The 11,101-nt window shown below is 42.4% G+C and overlaps 1 protein-coding gene across 1 annotated transcript in view; it reads left to right on the forward strand.

Moving 5' to 3' along the window:
• GSG1L (GSG1 like) overlaps positions 1-11,101 on the forward strand; it is a 202,675-nt gene that overhangs the window by 21,990 nt on the left and 169,584 nt on the right. The gene's annotated exons all lie outside the window — the stretch shown is intronic.

Genomic DNA, 11,101 nt, shown 5'->3' on the forward strand with positions numbered 1-11,101 from the left:
TGTGTGTGTGTGTGTGTGTGTGTGTAGGTGGGGGTGGGGGTGGTGGTGAGGGTGGATTTTCCCTGGCTGTGCCCTTGTGGCATAGTGGTTATGCGTTGGGCTACGAGCTGCAAGGTTAGCAGTTGGAAACCACCAGCCACTTTGTGGGAGAGAGATGGGGCTGCTGACTCCCAGAAAGAGTGACAGTGTGGGAAACATACGGGGGCTGTTCTCCCCTGCCCTGTAGGGTCACTGTGAGACAACATCAACTTGATGGCAGTGAGTTGGGCGTTTGGTGCCCTGTTTCATTGCTCCGTGCAGCCATGCTTGAGGTTGTTGGCTGAGCAACATGGGCCATGTCTTCTACACGGAGCCCACTTGGAAATGGAAGGAACCACTGCAGCTGTCACGAATGGTTGGTGTTTATTGAGCAGGTGCTGTGTGCCAGGCCCAGTGTCAAACCCTTTACATATTTATCCAAGAGGCCTGGCAGAAGGGGAAATCCCTTACTCCCCACACTCATTGGGATAGAGCTGGGACCAAGCCCGGACTCTGCACCCTTCACTCTGCCGCATCTTAGAAGCCCAGTGTCTGGCAGCAACCCTCTGAGAGGCCCATCTTACAAGTCCCAGGGGCCATGGGAGCTCCTGGGGCCTATGTGCGTGTGTGCACGTGTATGCCTCTCCGACGGAGGGTGAGTGTGGGCTTCATGAGCGTGTGCTCTTTATTGTGAGAGTGTGCATAGGTGCCTCGTGTGTACGTGTTTATTGGTGAGCATGTGCCAGGAGGTAGTTTTGCCAGATATGTGCATGAGAATGCATGGGTCCATAGATGCCCATGTTCTATTGTGTGCAGATGTATGTCTCCCAGTGTGAGCTCAGGTAAGGGTGTGTGTGTTGGGCCGGGTTGTCTAGAGAAACAAATCCAGTGATACTCATCTATGTGTAAGAAAGAACTTTATATCAAGAAGGAAGTATATGTCAAGAAGGCGGCATCCCAGTTGAACTCAAGCCATTAAACCCAATGCTAGTCCATAAGTCCCTCTTCAGACTCCCACAGCCACATGGTGGTGACGCAGAATGGTGAACCGGGAAGCAGGAAGACCACAGGCCAGTGGGTGCAGAGCCTTGTGGATCCAAGGTTGGTGGAAACATGGCAGGATGCTGATAGCAATCAGGGTCTGGGACCGAGTCCCAGCATGCAGGAAGGCAACGCACCAGAGAGAGGCAATTCTCAGAGTCCCTCACTCTCGTCCAAGAGGCTGCACCCCCAAGGAAGTGCCCTCAAGCTACCACTGGATTGACGGGTTTGACTCCACCCCTAGCCAGGAGTGTCTAGTTGACAATAAAATCATCCCTGCCAGAGTGTGTGTGCACGTGTGTTGCACGTGTGTGTGCCTGTGCACAGAACAGGCAGTTTGCTCATGCCATCTCTGAGGAGGTAAAGACCTTTATTCCTGCTTCTTTGAGGATGGAGGGTCCCAGAGAGGCTGTATTTTACTGGCTTCATGATTTTACTTTTAGGGCTTGGTGGCCATGCCGAAGGCCTTCTGGCTGTGTATATAAACGTGTTTACAAGGAGCCTGACCATGTGGCCATGCCAAGGTCTGGTTCTTGGCTTTGCAGAGTGATTTTTATGTGCTTGTGTCCTCTCTGACATTTTAGTTTCCCTTCAGTATCAGGGCGCTGGTTCATAATAGCCCATTGCCCCCTTCTATATACTCTCCCTGAGCCCCCCAGCCCGGCCACCCCAGGAGGCACCAGAGGAGCGAGGCTTCAGGCAGCCCCTACTCGCTTTAGTCATTCTATCCATCACCTCATCGTCTCCACAGCCGAGAAGCCCAGGTGCAGGGAGGCGGGTGGTTGGCCCAGGGCCATAGCGTCTGGGGTGGGTGTTCTTTTCCCAGGTTCTCACCCCTGTACCAGTTCTCTTGCTGACTTACTTCCTTGTTTCTTGCTGGTCTGCCAACTTTGATTCTAATCATCACAGCCCTTATTGGCTCTCATGCAGTGCTTACCATGTGCCAGGACTGTTCTGAGAACTTTATATACACTGCACATTGAATCCCCAGTTCACAGGTGAGGTGATGGAGGCACAGAGAGATTCACGGACTTGCTCACGGCCACACAGTTGGGAAGTGAGGGAGCTTGGATTTCAATGTGAGCTTCTTGACACTTACACACCTGGTTCTTATGTGGGAAGTGAGTGATGTTTTTTCTGTCAGCCCTTCCCCAAGACCTCTGAGCTCAGGGAACTTTCTTCAGGTGACTGCTTCCCTTCTTAAATGCCTTCCACCTGGCAAACCAGAGTTACATAGCCAAGCCCCCTTTCAAATCCACCTTCTCTTTTCCCTTTTCTTTATCCCTCTTGAACCTTATCACCCACTTCCTCCCTGTTAGGCTGGGTTGACTAGAGAAACAAATTCATAGGGACTCATGTGTATAAGAAAGAGCTTTATATAAAAAGTAATTGCATATTAGGAAAACATACCAGCCCAGTCTAGATCAAGTCCATAAGTCAGAAAATCTTCCAGAGGAAGAGAGACTATTGAAACTACCTGGGTGGAAAAAATGAAAACTAGTTATATTTAGGTACATTCAACAGATTAAGAAACCGTCTGAGGAAGCCACAGACAAAACTAAAATAATTTAAAAACTTAGTAAGCTGATAAAACAAATGTAAAATTAGAAGACATATGAAAACAGCAGCTACACATACAGATCAACATTAAAATTTCAGAAGTAGATAACACATTGGAAGGACAAAGCCATGACACTAGATCATGGAAAGGCAGAAGTAGCCAGACTGAAGACAAACCTATCAATATTAATCGAGAAAAAATCAGAACAAGAGCAAAAGAAAACCTAGGAATTATGCGGGGTATCTTCAAGAGGAATCAACTATGTGATTAGAATTCCAGAAAGTGGTTTGTTTTTTATTTTAATTAAAAAAAAAAGCACCAAGAAAATGCATGAAGATTTATTGGAAGAGAACTTCCCTAATACTATGAAAAATGAGAAGATATGCATTCAAGAAGCTTAGTGAATCCCAAGTAGGATAGACCCCAAAAGAAAAGGCACCTCTGGTGCCTCCTGGGGTGGCCGGGCTTGGGGGCCCAGGGAGAGTATATAGAAGGGGGCAATGGGTTATTATGGACCAGCGCCCTGGTACTGAAGGGAAACTAAAGTGTGGGAGAGGACACAAGCACATAAAAATCACTCGCCAAAGCCAAGAACCAGACCTTGGCATGGCCACATGGTCAGGCTCCTTGTAAAAGAAAACCACCAAGACATAGCATAATCAAACTTTAAAAACTAAAGGCAAAGGAAAGCAGCTTGGGAAAAACAAAAAGGGAACCAATTAGACTAAGCTCTGTTTTCTCAGCAGAAACTATGCAGACAAGAAGACAATGGAAATGACAAATATAGAATCCAGAAAGGGAAAAAAATGACAATGAAGAATTATATACCCAGCAAAAATTTTTTAAAGTTTTATTAGGGGCTCATACAACTCTTATCACAATCCATACACACATCAATTGTGTAAAGCACATTTGTACATTCATTGCCCTCAACCTTCTCAAAACATTTGCTCTCCACCTAAGCCCCTGGCATCAGCTCCTTTTTATCCTTCAATTATGATGATGCCATTAGAACATGCCTAGAACAACAGAAATTAAGGGAATTTGTAAAACTCCACAAGGAATGCTAACAGGAGTCCTTTGGCTAGAGAACCAACAACTACAGACAACAACTGGAGATTAAGACAGAACACCATCACTCAGAAACCAACCCAGATATAGAAACATCTAAATCAATAAATAACCTGCATAACTAAAATAAGGAACCAATGATCTTAATTTGTAAACAATAATAATTACAAAGCCAAAAGAGAAAATAAATGGTGTAGTTACAGAACTTCAAATGGAGAGGAAATCAAGACACTAAGATAGAACAAACTTTTAAACTCCGGAAGATGCCACTAAATTAAGGGTAATTTCAAAGAAAATTAACAAACCTTCTCACCAAGATTAAAAGGAAGACAATCATAAAGTTTCAGTGAACACTAAGGTGACAGCAGTAAATTCATACCTATCAATAATTACACTGAACATAATTGGATTAAATGTGCCAGTCAAGAGGTAGAGAATAGCAGAATGTATTAAAAATATGATTAATCAGGAAAATGTGGAACAAAACTCAAAATTACAGAAGATCACAAAATTACCAGGTTTCCTGGCCAAATAGAGGCAGGTAGTATCCCTGAGAACGATAGCCATTAGTCATCTTCCAGGCCTGGAACTGAACTCACCCCTGTAGTAGAATATAATCATCCACTAAAGATCAAAGGGGCAGCATCTACCAAACGAAAAGCTCAGAGGAAAGAAGGAGAGAGAAATGGGAACAGGAAGCCCAGGGAGAAAGCTGGAGAAGTGAAGGTGCATTGAGGGGATTGCAATGGGGGAGTTGAAGAATGGATTTTGAAACAGACGATCTGCTCTGTAAACCTTCACCTAATTTGCAATAAAATGTATTTTTCCCTAGTAAAGTCTACCGAATATTCAGAGAAGAACTGACACCAATTCTGTTCAAACTATTCCAGATGATAGAAAGGATGGGAATATGCTCAACTTCATTTTATGAAATGAGTCTAACCCTGATACCCAAACCAGGAAAAGACATCACTAAAAAAGAGAAAATTATACACCAATATCCCTTATAACCAATGACACAAAATTTTTCAAAAATCCAAGCCAATAGAATTAAACAACATGCCAAAAGTAATGCATCATGACCACGTGGAATTTGTATCAGGCATGCAAGAATGATTTAACATTAGGAAAATAATCACCATAATTCAACGCATAAATAAAACAGGGAAAGAATCGCATAATCATAAATCGATGCAGAAAAAGGCATTAGACAAATTCTAACACCCATTCTTGATAAAACTAGGCAAAATAAGATTAGAAGAGAAATTCTTCAGCATAATTAAGGGCATGTACACGAAGCCAACAGCCAACATTACTCTCCATGAAGAGAGACTGAGTGCATTGGAACAAGTACCAGACAAGCATGCCCTTCATCCTCACTCAGATTCAATTGTTTATTGGAAGTCTTTGCCAAATAAGGAAAGAAAAGGTCTCCAAATCGGCAAAGAACTAAAATTATCTCTATGTGTAGAGGATATGATACTATATGTAGAAAATTCCAGAGACTCAGCAAGAAAACAGACCAATGAAAAGATTCAGCCAACAGGCAGAGTACAAGACCAACATACAACAATCCATTCAATTCCTCGACATCAACAAAGAACTCTGGAAAGGAAACAAGGAAAGCACTACCATGTATAATAAGCACCCAAAGATGCAGTTGTAGTTAGGTGCTGTTGAGTCAGTCCTGACTCATGACCTTCACAATCATTGCTATGTCTGAGCCCATTGTTGCAGCCACTGTGTCAAAATACATCTTCCTTTTTTTGGCTGACCGCAAATGATGTCCTTCTCCAGGGACTGGTCCCTCCTGGTAACATGTCCAAAGTACATGCGATGACTAACTTCTAAGGACCATTAGGGTTGGTGTTGGTGGTGTTAGGGTCCACTGAGTTCCAGCTTATATTGAACCCTATGCACAACACAGTGAAACACTGCTTGGTCCTCTACTCATACAATTGTTACATTTGAACTCATTGTTATAGCCACGGTATCAATGTATCTTGTTGAACATCTTCCTCTTTTGTACGGCTTCTCTATTTTACCAAGCAGCATGTTCTTTCCAGGGATTGGTCTCTCCTTTTTTTCTCCTTTTTTATGTTGGCTAAGAAATATAAATGGCCAGGGCTGAAACTTAAGAAACTAGTCCAGGGTTGGAACTTAAGAACTAGTAATCAGTGGATAGAAAACAAAGTCACACCCGCTTCCATCAAGTCGATTCCAATTGATAGTGACCCTATGGCACGGAGTAGAACTGTTCCACAGGGCTTCCAAGCCTCTAAATCTTACGGAAGCAGACTGCCGTATCTTTCTTCCAAGGAGTAGCTGCTGGGATTGAATCACTACCGATCTTTCAGTTCATGGATGTGGTCTCTCTTGATAGCATGCCCCAAGTATGTGAGGTGAAGTCTTGCAATCCTTACTCTGGTTTGACTTTTTTTCTCAAGACCGATTCATTTGTTCCTCTGTCAGACCATGGTACTTTCAATATTCTTTGTCAACACCATAATTCAAGTGCATCAATTCTTCTGTGGTCCTCCTTATTCATTGACCAGTGCTCACATGCATATGAGGTCATTGAAAATATCATGGTTTGGGTCAGGCGTGCCTTAGTCCTCAAATTAGCATCTCTGTCTTTTAACAGTTTAAGGTGGTCTTGTGCGGCATATCCTGACAGTATTTTGTCGCTAGTCCCAAGATTTTCAGTGGGTAATTCTTTAAAAACAGATAGACTAAGTTTCCTTTCCAGTCTGTTCTCAATCTGGAAGCTCCTCTGAAACCTGTCCACCGTGAGTGACCTGCTAATATTTAACACACAGGTGACATAGCTTCCAGCATTACAACCACACACAAGCCATCACACTATGCCAAGCTGATCATTCAATGGTAGCTGTACATCTTTCTTCTTATTGTTCAGCCTTTGCATTCATACTGATTCAGATTGAGGTGACTGAAAATACCATTGTTGGGTCAGGTGCATATCAGTCTTCAAAATGACGTCTCTGCTTTCTAGCATCTTTGCTCACATCAAACATCTTTGTCTGATGCATGCCCTCATTAGATTTCCTGACTGCTGCTTTCCTGGCCGTTCACCCTAAAGACCAACAAGGAAAATGAAATCCCTGAAAACGTCGATCATTTTCCATTTGCTTTGATGTTGTTTACTGGGCCAGATGTAAGGAGTTTTTCTTTATGTTGAGTTGTAATTCATACTGAAGGCCATAGTGTTTGATCATCAGTAAGTCCTTTAAGTCCTCTTTAGTTCTGGCAAGCAAGGTTGTGACATTTCCGTATCACAAATAATGAACGAGGCTTCATTGCCAATGCTGTCTTTTTCATGTAGTTCAACTTCTTGGGTTATTTGCAGACTGAATGAGCATAGTAAAGGGATAAGACCCCATTGCACACCTGTTCTGGTTTCAAACCAACACAATATCCTCTTATTCTGTTCTAAGGACTACCTGGTGGTCTATGTACAGGTTCTGCATGAGCAAAATGAAGTCTCTCGAATGTCCACTGTTTGTACTGTTTTTCATAATTTGTTATGAACCACACAGTGGAATGTCATTGCATACTCAATGAGACACAGACAAACATCTTTCTCGTATTTTCTGCTTTTAGCCAATATCCATCAGACATCCACAATGATGCCTCTCATTCTGCATCCTCTTCTGAATTAGGCTTGAATATCTAGCAGTTCCCTGTCAGTGTCCTGCTGTAACCTGTTTTTGAATTCTCTTCAGTAAACTCTTGAGTGTGCTATTAGTGACATTGTTTGATAATCTCCACATTCCGGTGGGTCCCTTTTCATTGGAATGGCATGGATATGGATCTCTTTCTGGTCAATTGTTTTTCAAAGGTCTTGGCATAGATGAGTGAGCACCTCCATGGAAACACCGGTTTGTGGAAACATTTCAATTGTGATTCCATCACTGTTTTTTTGGCCAATGCCTTCAGTGCAGCTTGGGTATCTTCATTCACGACCACTGGTTCTTGGTTACATGTTACCTCCTGGAGTGATTGAATATTTACCAATTCTCTTTGCTGTATTCCTTCCATCGTTTTTTAAACTTTGAATTGTGCCTTGGGTGGAGGTCATGAGTTTTACATTCAACAGTTCGTGTACATTTGTTTCATCTCCTTTATTGCCACCCCCTCAATGTCCCATCACATATCCTACTTCCTCCTTGTGTTCCTTGTTTCCATTCCTCCTCCTTTGCCAACATTTCTGAACTTTGTCCTTGGAAGCATACTGCCCTTTTGATCTTAAATTGTTGATTATACTAAGGTGTACACACCTCACTCATCCTATGGGTCTACAGGTATGCTTAGCCTATCTATTGTTTGGCTGAAATTGCAGTCATCGGACAAAGGACAGTCACAAACCCAAATGGTAACTAAGGGCCACAGTCAAGGGGTTCCACCAATTTCTATCAGACCAGTATGTCTGGTCTCTTTTTTGGATTGGGGTTCTGTTCCACATTCTGCCCCCCTCTCAGACCTTCTAACATTGCTTCAGTGGATACTGGTAGCATGGGGCCGTCTTGCTCTTCAGGCTCTCGGGGTTGTGGAGACTGATGTCTGAGTATTGCATCAGTCCATTGCAATAATTGTTTCCGTACGTCTTTCAGTTTTCATCATGCTTCTTTCCCCCAAATGGGCAGAAACCAATAGTTGCACCTTCTGTGGTCTCTCATGAGCTTTGAAGACCCTAGTTGCTGCTCAGCAAAGTTGGATGTCGAACACTGTTTTTATGAATTATGCCATTCTGTTGATCTTGGTATCCCCTGAAACTTGTCTGGGGCCCTTAAGCTCAACAACACCTTTCCTCAAGGTGCTTGTTTTTGTCTAAGAAGTTTTCATAACTTTGCCCCCATATGCTCCACTGTATTAATAGATATATTTGCAGCAAAGGCAAGTACCCATGTACCAATATCTGATGTCAAACCTATATTTCTATGAAGATACTCCAGCTTCTCCTTCCCACACCTGTTCATCCTGTGTGTCCATCCACTCATGTATTCATAGATCACAGTGACTGCCGGATTCTGGATATAACAGTATTTGCCTCTGTAGCCTTTAACTCTTACAAATCTCCAAATGTCTTCCCTTAGTTTCTTCCCTTTTTGCCAACTTCCCTCTTATTGTGTATTGCCTCTCCACGCAAGTTAGCACTTATTGACTCTCTAGTCATTGACTTCCCCTCCCTCTTTCCCACCCCTGATAACCACCAAATAATCCTCTTACTCTGAAACCTTTTCTTGACTTTATTTATAATAGTGGTGTCATATATTATTTGCCCTTTTTTGATTGAACAATTTTTTATCAGCATAATGTCCTTCAAGCTCATCCATGTTATGAAATGTTTAGCAGATTCATGATTACTCTTGAGCATTGTGAATATATATAGGTATGAATTTATTGCTGTTATTTCGCTCTCTCTCTGTGTGTGTGTGTGTGAGAGAGAGAGAGAGAGAGAGAGAGAGAGATGCTTCTGGTTTCTTGGTTCCAACATTTTTTCTGTGCTGCATTCATTTTGTTTGTGGGTTTTCTCATTTTCTTCATTGCTGTTGCTTTAGGGTTTACTAAGTCATTATGATTTTATTTTTTGAGGGGTGAGGTTTTTTTCTTCTTCATTTTATTTGATGTTGCCTTGAAGTTAATTAATTTCTTGCAAAGTTTAAATCAGTCTGTTCTGTCTTGAAAACTCCTTGGCTTCCTCTCCATTTGGAAGTTCTGTAATTACAGTGTTCCCTCTGTCTACTGCACCATCCTCACAGCTGCCATGTTTGACCATTGCTGCAGCCACTGTGCGGAGAATCTTCCTCTCGCTCACTGTAGCTCTTCTTCACCAAGAGCGAGGTTCTGTCCTGAAAGCATACCCACAGCTAGACCTCACTGCTCTTACATTAGGTGTGGACTCAAAATCCATTCATACTTCTTGTAGTGGTTACGTGTTGGGCTGCTACCTGCAAAGTCAGCAGTTCAAAACCACCAGTCGCTCCTTGGGAGAAAGATGTAAAGAGTTAGCATCTTGGAAACTCATAAGGGCAATTCTACTCTGTTTTAAAGGGTCACTATGAGTCAGCATGGACTTGACGGCAGTGAGTTTGATTTTGGCTCGCTATCTCTATCCCTGGTCCACTATTGAGGCAGCATTATTAGCTGCTTGAGAAATAAAATAGGTAACCCACAGGATAATTTTAGTAATAGCATCTTTAATGTAGCCAGTGGCTACATTAGAATATAATATAACATACCTGTGAGAATATAAATATTCTTATAGAATATAAAATACTAGTGAGAAAAGGAAGATGTATAAATATAGGAAAGATTATTAGACTAAAATACATAGAATGGCCACTTACACAGATTAAAAACTTCAGTGAGTGCACATTCGTTTAGGGAACAGTGAGGGTTAGACACAAGACAACAATTTTAATAATGCTCATTCACTATGCCTGCAGAGCTGACATGCTGCAACAATGTCAAAATAACAAATATAAGTTGGTCTTAGGTTGCCAATTTGGGGGCAACCTTGAAAGCCAGAGATTTAAACCAAAGTCCAATGATTTCAATGTCCATGACATTGGGATAATAGTCATCTGCTTCTTCCCACCTTAGGGTATTTCAGCTTTTAAGTCCAAAGGAACATTTCAGTTCTTTTAATCTGCTACAGGTGTATTTAAGGTAAAGTCTGGTTAACTTAAAGGGGTTTCCAAATCGGACTCTTCTGATGCAGCCTAAGAAGCATGTCATACACCTTGTGAAGCTAAAAACTGAAGTCTAGTGACCTATAGCTCAAGGCCTAGTTCATCAAGGGCAGAAAGGAGATTTGGCCGAGTGCATGTGTAGCAATGTAATAGAGGGTGGAGTCTTCCATTGGGGGTTTGCACAAGTAATGTTAAGTGCTTTCTGCAGGGCAGGCCGTCTCCTCCTAGTTTACCCACCAACAGAAGTGAAATCCCCTTGTCCAAGACAGGTGTAACCACCCCTCCTCTGGTCATAAATTTTCATTAAAGTTCACTGAACATCATTGAAGGAGTGTCTGTTAAACTGGGGTGCTTGTGAGACATTGCTGTGTGGACCTTTCTCACTCCACACTTAATGAAAATCTGACTCTAGCCGAGGTGGGGCATCCTCTGAAGAAGTGGCTTTTAAAGTGTACAAATAAGACGATGATAAACGGTTCGTAAGCATTAGACAGACACACCACTATGTTGTTTGGGAGGTCAGGTTACATGACTATACACCTGAGAACAGTTGCCAGACTTTGTCTTGTTTTTTATCCCGATAGTAGCAGTCCCATACGCTATTTGTCCTTCTGAGGTTGACTCGCTTTACCTGTTCTTCAGGTCTATCCATGCCAGGAGGTGCTTTGTAGTTCCCTCAATGCTTTTTAGTGATGCG

Source organism: Echinops telfairi, unplaced genomic scaffold (assembly GCF_000313985.2).
Source record: "Echinops telfairi isolate 266 unplaced genomic scaffold, ASM31398v2 ScPeMD7_5;HRSCAF=22, whole genome shotgun sequence".
In the NCBI taxonomy this organism is placed as follows: Eukaryota; Metazoa; Chordata; class Mammalia; order Afrosoricida; family Tenrecidae; genus Echinops; species Echinops telfairi.